The sequence below is a fragment of the Aotus nancymaae genome, unplaced genomic scaffold (genome assembly GCF_030222135.1).
Source record: "Aotus nancymaae isolate 86718 unplaced genomic scaffold, 86718_ANA_hifiasm-v0.15.2.pri h1tg000002l, whole genome shotgun sequence".
In the NCBI taxonomy this organism is placed as follows: Eukaryota; Metazoa; Chordata; class Mammalia; order Primates; family Aotidae; genus Aotus; species Aotus nancymaae.
In genome coordinates, this window is record NW_026988413.1 from 685149 (window position 1) to 697494 (window position 12346).

General features: G+C 51.0%; 1 protein-coding gene across 1 annotated transcript in view; it reads left to right on the forward strand.

Annotated features, from left to right (window-relative positions):
* Positions 1 to 759: 759 nt before the first annotated feature.
* Positions 760 to 12346, forward strand: part of PTPRN2 (protein tyrosine phosphatase receptor type N2) — a 1009611-nt gene continuing 998024 nt past the window's right edge. Inside the window, exon 1 of the mRNA XM_064367217.1 lies at positions 760 to 765. The gene's annotated coding sequence lies outside the window, so the exon portion shown is untranslated. The remainder of the gene's footprint in view (positions 766 to 12346) is intronic.

Consider the following 12346-nt stretch of genomic DNA (forward strand, 5'->3'; position numbering starts at 1 on the left):
GCGAGGCGACAAGTGGTCCGTTACGTCTAAATCAAATAAACGGGGAAAGCGTTAATCGGACGTCTCAGTGGCGCCCACCACATTTCAAGTGCTCCCAGCCCTCGTGGTCGTGGACGCGCGTGGGCCCCGCGGGTAGAGGCCGCCCGCGCAGGTCCTGAGCTGAGCAGGTTCGGGCGTTTCCTCCCGGGCCGAGGGGGCGTCTTAGGCCCCCCGCGGGCCCGGGGAACAGCGCGACGCCCAGCTCCAGCCCGGGCGGGGCGCGGCAGCAGGCGGGGAGGGATCCGAGGGGACGCACGGGGACGGACGCGGCGTTCCGAGAGGGGAGGGACGCGAGCCGGGGCGTGGGGGCAGGCCAGGGCCGGGCGTGGGGCGCGGGGCGGCAGCGCCGGCGAGTGGGGAGGGGAGGAAGCGGGGCGGACGGGGGCGTGGCCTGAGGGCGACCGCGCGCCCGGGGCGGGGCCTGTCGCTGGGGGCGGGGCCTGGGCGGGGCCGGGCGCTGTCCGGTGCTGAAGCTCGGCCGGGCGCCGCCGCAGGAGCGCGAGAGGCGCGGCGGGAGGAGCCGGCGGCGCGCGCCTCGCAGGGCCCGGGCTCAGACGCCTCCCGCCGCCTCCCGCGCGACCATGGACTGACTGAGCGCCGCCGGCCAGGCCGCGGGGATGGGGCCGCCGCTCCCTCTGCTGCTGCTGCTGCTGCTGCTGCCGCCGCGCGCCCTGCCTGCCGCCCCCGCGTCCGTCCCCCGCGGCCGGCAGCTCCCGGGGCGCCTGGGTGAGTGAGGGGCGCGGGGGAGGGGCGCCTCAGTGAGGGGTTCGGGGGGGAGGGGCGGCTCTAGGCCAGGGGGTAAGCAGGGGGAGCGCCTCAATAAATGAGTGGGGCGTGGGGGGAGGGGCGCCTCAATGAACGGGGGGGAGGGGCGCGTCGTGTGGGGGGCGGGGGGAGGGGCGCCTCAGCGAGGGAGTGGGGGCGCGCCTTGGCGAGCGCGTGTGGGGCTCCGGGGGTCTCGGGGTTCCAGCGCGCCACCCCCAGCTTTGGGTCGCAACCGCTCGGCCGCGGGTCGCGAGCTTCGCCGTCCTCACTCTGCACTCGGAGTAGGTCTCCCGCCCCTGCCTCAGTTTCCTCCCCGGCGCCGCCTCCCGCCCCTCTCCCGGCTCCTGGGCCTCGCGCCCCGGCCCGCCACTCGGCGCCCCCCTGGCCCCGGAGCGCGCGGCCCTGGTTCGGCGTGGGTGCGCCCCCACTCGTGTTCGCGCCGTGTGTGCCGCCAGGGGCCGGGCCTCGGGTGTCCCGATGCGCCCGCTTCTACCTGCGTCCCCTACACGCCCCGCGGGCAGCGCCGCGGAAATCACAGGACATTTTTCCTCCGTGGCCGCCGCGGGAGGAAAGGAGGCAGCTTCATGGCAGCGAGGGAGTGGAAGCCGCTCCTTTCCCAGGCGGTCGCCCCTGTTTTAAACCCATAAAGGCTCCAGTCCCGGCACCTCCTTCCCTGCTAATCTTGTTTATTAAGAAGATTTACCATAAAGCCAGTGTTTCCAGGCGACTTCAGGGCCAGAATTACACATGACAGGTCAGGATAATCGGTGTCCACGGGGGGCAGAAGCAAATGCAGGCAGCCGGGGCGGAGGGGGCCCTTTTCCGCTGCCCAGGCCCGCCTGCACCCACCTCGGCGCGACTGGGCCCCGGCACCTTCCTCCTGGCTTCTAGGCCCTTCTGGTCTCCAGTAATGCTTTATCGTCAAAATCCCAAATAAACAAAAACTGTAGAGAACCAGGTGTCTTGACACAGTCTCCTGGGTTGACGCCCCCTCCCTCAAGCCAGAGTCCCCTGAATTCCTCCCTTGCTGTGCGTCTCCTCACACTCCCTAACCTGCTTGTCTCTGTTAGAGGCAGCGCCGGCGCTGGGAAAGGAGGTTCTTCCCCACCTGCCTTGGAGTCCTGGGTGGGGAGTGTTGTGTGCTGGTCCTGTGCCTCTGGGATGTTGCCCAGTCACTGTGACCCCAGGGCCCGGGTGAAGCCCTCACCCTTCCATGCTGGAGCACGAGTGAGTCCTGCATGGGAGGCTTGGGGGCCTCGCTGCGTCCTCCTGGTGCCTTGCCCCAAATCAGCAAAGAAGGCCAAGCTGTGCACCAGTTGCCTCTTGTGGGGTTGTATGCCTTCCTCCACCTGGCTTGACCTGGCCAGTCACCTCATGGGAGAGTCGTTTGCTCTGAGGCCAAATGCCGCCGTTCACCTACACATGAAGAACACATGGGCGTCAAACATCCCAGGGAAGGTAGGTTATTACGGTGTGAGCTGGAGGCTGGTCCTTAACTGCTTTCCTTGCTATTGCAATGGCCAGTTAACAGATTCTTTGAAAATCACAGAGAAAGTCAGAAAGATGCGGGTAGCTGAGAGAGGGAGCAAAGGAAAACCCAAAGATGGAAGTGCATGAAGAGGGGAAGGCCGCTAAGCTGAATGATAATACCTAACGTGGCAGTGTTATTTTGGCTACCAGCAAAGTCGACTCATGTAATTAAAACTGGTGCCACGTTTCCCTCGGCTCTCATCAGCGTGCCACTGACAACGGAAGGCTCTGTCGTAAGGAGAGTTACAGACACACTCATTTTGTAGAAAACCGTTAAGGATGCAGACATGGTTAGAATTGTCTCGAGGGCTCCAGGTGAAAGGCATCACCTACATTCTTATGTAATTGGAAACCGACAGAGTGAGAAGTACGTGTGGCGTTCCCATCTCAGGAGCCACCTTGGTGCAGAATGTGGCCACGTGTGAGCTGCCCGTGTTTCCTCCACCGTGTACCATCTTCGCTCAGTATTGTGTGAGACGACAGGTCCCGCCACTTCGCTTTCTCTTCTGTCTGGATCTTGTTTGGCAATGGTCACACCAACTGCACTGTTCCAAATAATGATGCTCAATTAAGGGTGCACAAAGCGACCTTAAATCTGGCCCAGCTGTGCCATTTGTAATCTGTTTATTTACCTGTTAACATTCAACTTCAGTTGAGGCCTCCAGATCACATGTGGTTCAAGGAGATCCAAGTTTTTGCTCTTCTGTTACATCAAAAAGCCTTGTAGGTTAGAACTAGGGGTTGATGTTAATAAGACCTAAAGACCAATTCTTTTTATATAGGATGAGTTGACTCGAGCAAGGAGCCCTTCTCATATAGACAGTGAAGGAGCTCTTGATGAGGCCCGGGGTCGATAACTACCGTCTCTGAGTTTATTTTCATGGCCTTGAGCCGCACTCCGTGATGCTGACTTGTTTCCAGAACAGCGGTTGGCAGCACCCCGTGCTGGTGGAAGTCTCCCTGCTTCCTCTCCTCAAAGGACACTCTTTTCCCCTGATTTATTTAGTTTCCTGCCCTCCCGTCACCCACTCTGCCTGTTCCTGTCTGGTCGGAAGGGCTCCCTTATGGCATTAATTAATTATCTGTGAGACCATTAATGAAGCTGAACACGGGAACATGGCACCCTTTCTAGTGACACGATTCAGCTTTGCCTGTAGCACAATAGCATTGCTGTGTTAGGCAGGGCTGTTCGGACGGCCTGATGGTCTTTTCCATATGCTTCAGTCTTTGAGCTTTCCTCCCCACCCGCCCGCCTTTCTCTGTGATTTCAGGGCATCCTTTGTGCAGGTCTCAGTGCTTTTTCCTTAAGTTTAACTTGAACGTAAGCCCTTGTTAAGGGCTTTAAGCTGTTCTTCAGTTACATGGAAGCTGACTTGTGAACCTGCTCAGGTCGCCCCTATGTTTAGGGGCAGTTTTATAAAGGCCCCCCTTCCTTTTGCTAAAGAAGCACAACTTTCATTTGCCAATGATAGCCTTTCATGCAGACTTTGCTTGGAGAATCCAGATTCACAACCAGTGGGCGCACCTGGCTGTGAAGACAGGAGACTGTTCATTTTGCTCCTTTGTTTTGGCCTTCCGATTTGCCTACACAGACTTTTCATTCACCAGGGAGCCCACACGGAGCTGAGAGGCAGAGCCGTCAGAGCAGGACTCCGCTGGCTTTGTGAAGGAGATGGCGTGATTGTTTATTTTTAAATCAAAGGATCCTTACTGCCACAAGAGCACAAATCTATCTTTACTTCTTGGGGTCTGGAGCCTTTGATTCCAATTGGTTGGATGGTAATGAGTAACCTGTCCCTTCCCCCAAGAAGAGCCCTGTGCCTTGCGCATCTGTGAGCTTCTCTGCCTGTTGTTCCCTGCCTCTCCCGCTCGGTCTCCATCAGCCTAAGGGCTGGTGTTCTGGGGAGAAGGAATGGGGTGTATTGTAAATTCTAGGCTTCTGGAAGAAGGAGGTGCCAGACAATGGGCTCACGCATGAAACCAGATTCAGGAAGTGGGATGTGGGGTGTCAGGCTCGGAAGGGATGGGCAGGGAATGGAAGAGCTTTTAAAATGCTGTCTTCTCAGTGCTGAGCTTAGCTTTGTGTTTCAGCGTCTGGCAGCTCTTCTTCCAAGCTGATTTGTTTTGTACCTGGTGATCAAGGTCAGTGGTGCCTGCCAGGGAGGTGGGGCTGGGCAATCATTTTGTTATAGTCCTCTTTCTCTGCCATGAAATGTGTACACATGTTGAGTCTCCGGCTTCCTGTGAAGAATAGGACTGTCGGCACAGGGTACACGGGAGGCACAGGGTACATGGGACCGAGGTTGGATGGTGGTGTGATGTGCAGCCCGAGGCTCAGCATCCCAAGGCCCCATCTTCTGATAAACTCTGTGATAACATTGATTCTTTTATGTGACAATAATTTCTGCGTTCTGGGTTTGTTTTGTCCTAGTGTTCCTGCGGTATTACCTGATGTTTGAATGCAGTTACTCATCCACTTTTCTTTAGATTTTGAAAGTGAAGAATATGGGACTAGGAAGAGGAGTGAAGCCTCAAGGAGAGACAGGGGTCAGCTAAGCTGTCATCAGACATGGTCTCATTAAGAAAGTTCCACTCAGGCCGGGCGCGGTGGCTCAAGCCTGTAATCCCAGCACTTTGGGAGGCCGAGGCGGGTGGATCACGAGGTCAAGAGATCGAGACCATCCTGGTCAACATGGTGAAACCCCGTCTCTACTAATACAAAAAAAATTAGCTGGGCACGGTGGCGCGTGCCTGTAATCCCAGCTACTCAGGAGGCTGAGGCAGGAGAATTGCCTGAACCCAGGAGGCGGAGATTGCGGTGAGCCGAGATCGCGCCATTGCGCTCCAGCCTGGGTATCAAGAGCGAAACTCCGTCTCAAAAAAAAAAAAAAAAAAAAAGAAAGTTCCACTCAGTGCACCTGGTTTTGTGGGTGAGCCGTGACCACTGCCTCTTGGAGGGTTTGGAGGGTTACCTTAGAATTTCTGTTTCCTTATGAAAAAGTGTTTGTAGCCAAATGTGGCCCAAACTAATAATAGCTCTCTGGCGTTGGGTGACAGATATCTAAGATATGCCTGGGTATGTGCAAATATTACTAGTTTAAGGATTCTTTTTTTTTTTGACACGGAGTCTCACTCTGACACCCAGGCTGGAGTACAATGGTGCAGTCATGGTTCACTACAGTCTCAAACTCCTAGGCTCAAGCAATCCACCCGTGTTAGCCTCCTGAATAGCTGGGACTACAGGTACACACCTCTGCACTACAGGTACACACCTCTGAATAGCTGAGACTACAGGTACATGCCTCTGCACTAAAAGAAAGTTTTGTCTTAGTTTGGGTTCACGAATAAATATGATAAGTAAAAAAAGAAACAAGCAACAAAATTTTTTTTAAATGGATTTTTTTTTTTTTTTTTTTTTTAGACATGGGGTCTTGCTGTATTGCACAGGCTGGTCTTGAACTCCTGGACTCAAGTGATTCTCCTGCCTTGGGTCCTCAAAGTACTGGGATTACATGCATAGCCACTGTGCCTGACTAGTTTTAAGGATTCTTTGTGCATGGAGAGGTGAAGAAAAAGCTTAAGAAATGGCAGAAAGGGTTTTCATCCAGCTGAATCCCAAGAGACAAAGGCCAGCTGAGCCTTGGCTAACTAAGAATCTCTCTTATCTTTTCTGACAAGATGTTCCACTTCTCAGAGAAAGCAAACAGCTGAATTCACGGCAGATAACTCTCCACACCACATAAAAGCACCTGGCAGCTCTTTCCACATTAGTCTAAATTGACCTTCATAAATGTAGACCCAGCTGGACTTATTTTTTTAAATCTTAGTTGATAGAAGGCCAGAAAACCTGAGAAGCAGAAAACAGTCAATCCACTTTTCTGCTGCTTGGAAGCAGTGTGGAAACAGAGTGTGTTGAAGGAAGGACGTTTTTTTCTTTTAATTCCTGTTATCTCTTAACTACTCTGCCACAGCCACTGTTTAAATATCTATAACAGGAAGTAAAAACGGGTGAGGCTCCCTTGGAAACACCTGCTTCTGCACATTTAAAATACCTTTTTTGTTTGTTAGCTTGCCTCTTGAGGCTGTTAAGTGGGTGGCTCTTGCAGGCAGCTGGAAAACTGGCCCTCGGACTTTTGAGGTGCATTTGTTTGTCTTTAGTGGCCTCTGTGTGTGTAACGTAAACAAGAGAGATGATGAGTGTTTGGTGACAGTTACTCCGTGTTAACTCTCATCTCTGGAGGTGGTAAGAGGGCATTTCACTTCCTCTGTTTTTGTCTGTTCCCTCCAGTAGTCCTAACTGGGATTCAGAAAACCAAAAACCAAGGACATTCCCTGGGTAGCACCAGGACTAGGACTGTCTCTTGTGAGGGTGATTCGAGGCCATGGCAGGTGACAGGGGATGAACTAATAGTTACAAAACAGATTGTGGAGCTTTCTTTTTAAAATTTAATTTAAAATTATCATAAAGAAAAATGGACTTTTCTCTTTTGGTGTACTGTGTTACATATAGATTCAGGTGGCCACCTCCTCTGTCAGGATATGGGTCATTCCATCACTCCCAAAACTTTCCAGTGTGCTCCCTCTCAGCGACAGCCTCTCCTATCCCTGTGCCTCTGGATACCCCCAACTCTTGAACCCCTGAGCCTTCCATGTGCACTGACATGTATTCCCCAGAATAACCTGTATAGGTATTTCTGTCTTCAATTTAAAGATAGAAAGACTGAGGCTTGGAGTGGTTAAAGAGTGTACCATGGGACACCCGCTGGCTAGATAATGGCACTGGGACGGGCGTCCTAGGTCTCTGGAGCCTCCTTTCTCTCTCACTGGTCATCCCAGGATGGGCCAAGGATTCTACGTGCTGTCAGACCCGTCTGTGGCTCCACAGAACAAGGATACCTGTCTTGTTCTTATAGGAGTGGCGATCATTTCACTTGTCAAATTGTCTTTCTCTTAGGAGCTCCTTGACCTCACGCCGTGGAGATTTAAAGTGCTCTTTGGCACCATTAGGGGATTGATTTTCTGAGTTGGGTTTTGTTTTGGGTGTCAGATTCAAACATTTGGTGTGCCTCTCTGAGGTAATTTTGATGTTTGGAAATGGATTACTTATTTTTGGAGACTTTTGGCCTTACCATAATGGCAGGGAATGAAAATACCTCCAATAGGCTTCACTACGTGATATGTCCATAAAAATTTTATGTTCAGAATGGTTGCTGGGCTCCTGTCAGGTTTTTAAAAATGGGGCGACACAAACACCGAAGAAGCGAGCTCTCATCTCAGACTTGTCATGACAAAAACCCACTTCAGAATCGGGGTGAGAGAGGGGTTACTTTCCTAAGAAAATTTTAAGAGTAGGTTCTGTTTAGGTTTGATGTTTAGAATGGCAAGCAGGCAGAGGGGTGGTTTAGGGACTCCCTATTCTTTTCTGAACTATGCTGGTGGAAGGAAAGAGTAGAAGTTTCTGTCGTGTGACATGGGTACTCTGTCGCCAGGCGGTTCTGAAAGCTCATTTTGAAAAGGTTTCTGATGCGGTGTTCTGTATACAGCACAAAGGTCTGTTTGGAAATGGTATGTTTGGTGGAAGGAATTTTCCTTTGCTTTCCAAAGGAAAAGGACTTCATATTAATCGCACAGGTGAATTCTGGTTCCAACTGTGAAATACATTCAACTTGTAAATGGATGGAACAGCTAATAAAATTGGCAATCGGAGGCTGATGCTTTTTCCATTTTGAGCCGTGATTTTAATCCAGCTCAAAGCAGCAGTTAACCTGTGGTGCAATTTGAAGCTGACCCCACAATGTGTACATTCTCTGAAATAGCCTCTCTTCTAGCAGATCCAACTGTGCACACCGGCACAAGCTCCATTTCTTAGCTGGAGGCAGGGGGTGGAACGTGGGCGAAGCAGTGGCAGGAGCTGCTCTCTGATGACTTCCCACCTCAAGTCCATTTTGTCCCTCTTTTATCTAGAGTTCTTGACTCTCTCTGCTTTGACCGAAAACAGGCCAAAGTTGAGATAAGTGGCACCCGTTCTTGTGGCGGAAGCCTTGCAGCATCCAGGTGCCTGCTTTGTTATGCTGTTCTGGTCCTTGATTCCATGCAATAGCCAACATGAAATTATGATCAGTTAAGGTAACATAAACTGGGCTTTTTCACTTAAATGGAAAGAGTATTCTAGCAGAGTCAGAAACTGCAGCTGATTTCTGCAAATATGGTGGGGAATATGTGGATATGTTTCAAGAGCACAAATTAAATGACTGTACTGAATGATGAAGAAAACGATGAAGAAAATGAAAAATCTCTTCTCCTTTGGAGACTTTTATTTATTTATTTTATTTGATTTTTTAAACTTTAACAATCTTTTGGCAGTGCACGGTGGCTCACGCCTATAATCTCAGCACTTTGGGAGGCCAAGGTGGGTGGATCCTCTGAGGTCAGGGGTTTGAGACCAGCCTGGCCATCATGGTGAAACCCCATCTCTACTAAAAATACAAAAATTAGCTGAATGTAGTGGCAGGTGCCTGTAATCCTAGGTACTTGGCTTGAGGGGCTGAGACAAGAGAATCGCTTGAACCTGGAAGATGCAGGATTCAGTGAAACGAGATTGTGCCAGTGCACTCCAGCCTGGGTAACAGAGGGAGACTCTGTCTCAACAACAACAACAAAATAAAACAAAATAAGAAAGAAGTGGGACTTAAGGGAGCAACAGACACTAAAGAGGAGAGGGAGAAGGGAGCCAAGGGTCAAAAAACCATTTATCAAGTACTGTGTTCCTTATTTGGGTGACAGGATCATTACAAACCCAACCATTGGCATCATTCAATACACCCATGTGACAAACATGCACATACATGTACCCCTTGAATCCATGAATTTTTTTTTTTCTTTTGAGACGGAGTTTCGCTCTTGTTACCCAGGCTGGAGTGCAATGGCGCGGTCTCAGCTCACCGCAACCTCCGCCTCCTGGGTTCAGGCAGTTCTCCTGCCTCAGCCTCCTGAGTAGCTGGGATTACAGGCACGCGCCACCATGCCCAGCTAATTTTTTGTATTTTTAGTAGAGACGGGGTTTCACCATGTTGACCAGGGTGGTCTCGATCTCTTGATCTTGTGATCCACCTGCCTCGGCCTCCCAAAGTGCTGGGATTACAGGCGTGAGCCACCGCACCTGGCCATTTTTTTTTTTTTTTTTTTTTTAACAGAGACAGGGTCTGGCTCTGTAGTCCAGACTGGAGTGCAGTGGCACAGTCATAGTTCCCTGTAGCCCCGAACTCCTTGGCTCAGGTGTTCCTCTCCGCTCAGACTCCTGAGTAGCTGATACTACAGGTATGTGCCACCATGCCTAATTTTTTAATTCTTTGTAAAGACAGAGTCTTGCTGTTTCCCAGGCTGGTCTTGAACTCCTGGACTCAAGTGATCCTCCTTCCTTGGCCTCCCAAAGTGATGAGATTATAGGCATGAGCCACATGCCCAGCCCCTAGAATCTAAAAAAAAAGGTGACTTAAATAATATTCATACAAATTTCTTACAAGTTTGAGTAGGAAGTATAATAAAAAGAGATAGTTCATACCCTTTTTTAGATATGCTAAACACTTTCTTTTAAAATGTTTTATTATGTAATATTTGATAAATGCAAAATTCAGAGCACAGTTTTGAGTACACTCGGCATGTCTAGGTTGCACTGTTTTTAAGTGCCTGAATTTTGGTCTTGTCAACGAGCTTGCCGGGTGGGTGTTGTTCCCTTTGCTCTTCTGAAGTGAGGTGAGTGTCTGGCTGGCTTGCTTTGCCCTCTGGCCTGCAGGGTAAAGGTGGGCAGTCTTGCTCTGTCCATCTTCCTGGCTTCTGGGGATGACAAGGGGAGAGGGAGGTGGCCGGGCAGGGCAGGGTCTGCGTTAGGGCCCAGTGCACTCTTCAGAGTTTGCACAGGGCCCTTTCCCTTACTCCATCCACTTAGGGTTGTGTCAGATTCCCAAGGGGAGACCCGTGGGCTCTGGATGGGCCTTGTCCCTGTTGTCACATCCCATACTTGGGGATCCTTGGCTCTGGGGGACCCCATTCCTGGGGTCATGTCCCATCCTTTATCTGTCTCTTATCAGGTTACAACAGTCTTCCTCTTAGAAGAAATGAAGACAAGGTGAGCACTCACTTTGCTGTTTGGACTTTCTTAGGAGCCCTCAGTGTTGTTTAGGCCCCAAGCTGTTTGTGGCATCTGGCAGGGTTGGGAACCCTCAGTGTTGTGTGGACCCGATGCTGTTTGTGGTAGTCGAGGAGGGTTGGGAGCCCTCTGTGTTATGTAGACCTCATGCTGTTTGTGGTAGTCGAGGAGGGTTGGGAGCCCTCTGTGTTATGTAGACCTCATGCTGTTTGTGGTAGTCGGGGAGGGTTGGGAGCCCTCTGTGTTGTGTGGACCTGATGCTGTTTGTGGTAGTCGGGGAGGGTTGGGAGCCCTCTGTGTTGTGTAGACCCGATGCTGTTTGTGGTAGTCGGGGAGGGTTGGGAGCCCTCTGTGTTGTGTGGACCCGATGCTGTTTGTGGTAGTCAGGGAGGGTTGGGAGCCCTCTGTGTTATGTAGACCTCATGCTGTTTGTGGTAGTCGGGGAGGGTTGGGAGCCCTCTGTGTTGTGTGGACCCGATGCTGTTTGTGGTAGTCAGGGAGGGTTGGGAGCCCTCTGTGTTGTGTAGACCTCATGCTGTTTGTGGTAGTCGGGGAGGGTTGGGAGCCCTCTGTGTTATGTAGACCTCATGCTGTTTGTGGTAGTCGGGGAGGGTTGGGAACCCTCAGTGTTGTGTGGACCCCATGCTGTTTGTGGCATCAGGGTTGGGAGCCAGATACCCTGTGCATTTCCATCTTGCTCTAGAACCTCTGTCTTGACCACTGACTGTCAGCCATGGCTCCCCTTGCTGTGCTGCTGTGGGACCTTTGTGGTGTTGCGTGTTTCTTATATTCACTCAGATCAGCAGCATGTTACTCCCCGGAGGCCTCTGTGGGGGGGTAGGCAGAGGTGCTGTTGGGAAGTCCCTCAGCAGCCCCCGCATCCCTGTGGAAAGCCCTGGTGGTACAGGCCTTGGGTTCTGGGGCATGTACTGAGAGGGCCCCTCATGTTTTCAGCCCTTTTTTCTGGCTCACACCTGTTCCTGGAATAATGTGCTTTAAAAAGGCTTTGAGATAGAGCTGTGTGGAATAGAGAAACTGTGATGTCAGAAGGAGAACTTTACCGAGATGTTTGTTCTTGTAGAACCAGTGTGGCCTGAAAATGGCTTCTTCTGCATGAGCCTGGCAGGGTCACTGTGCAGGTGTCCCAGGCCAGCAGTCCCTGGCTGAGAGTGACTCAGCGTGTTTGCAGACACACGGCTCTGTTTGAGTGACCACACCAGGGGACACACCTCACCCAGACCTGGGAGCTCCTGCTCCCTGCTTGTTTGGGTAAGAGGCAGGCTCTTCCAGAGGGGAAAGTCTTGACGGCACATGGAATGGGGATGTTGCAAATTCAGAGAATATTTTTTATATGAGTTTTTCATTGCTGTGAGTTTAAGAAGAAGGAAGCATTTTGAGCACTTGAAAAAGGAAACATTTGTAAGTGGAAATATTTTTAAAAATAAAGATTAGATTCTTGGTTTAGTTTTCTATAAAACAATCCTTATTTTTAAATTTCTTGTTGTAATTTTTAGTAATACTGAAATTATTTTTGGTTACACCTGTTTTGTCTCTTGGGAAGTAAGATGTAGTTCTCAAGAGATGTGTTGATTTAGTGCCATTCTGAGAAAATAAAAAGGTGTAATTGTGCTAAGAATTTGGATACTTATGTAGTTATGCCTCTTTTATCCTCCACAGGTTCTGAGGGGGTGAAATGTAGATGTAAAACCTGGCTGCGTGCATTGGCTCACGCCTGTAATCCAAGCACTTTGGGAGGCTGAGGTGGGAGGATCGATTGAGGCCAGGAGTTTGAGGCCAGCCTGGGCAACATAGGTCAACTCTGTCTCTACAAAGAAAATGTAAAAAATTAGCTGGGCCTGGTGGCAC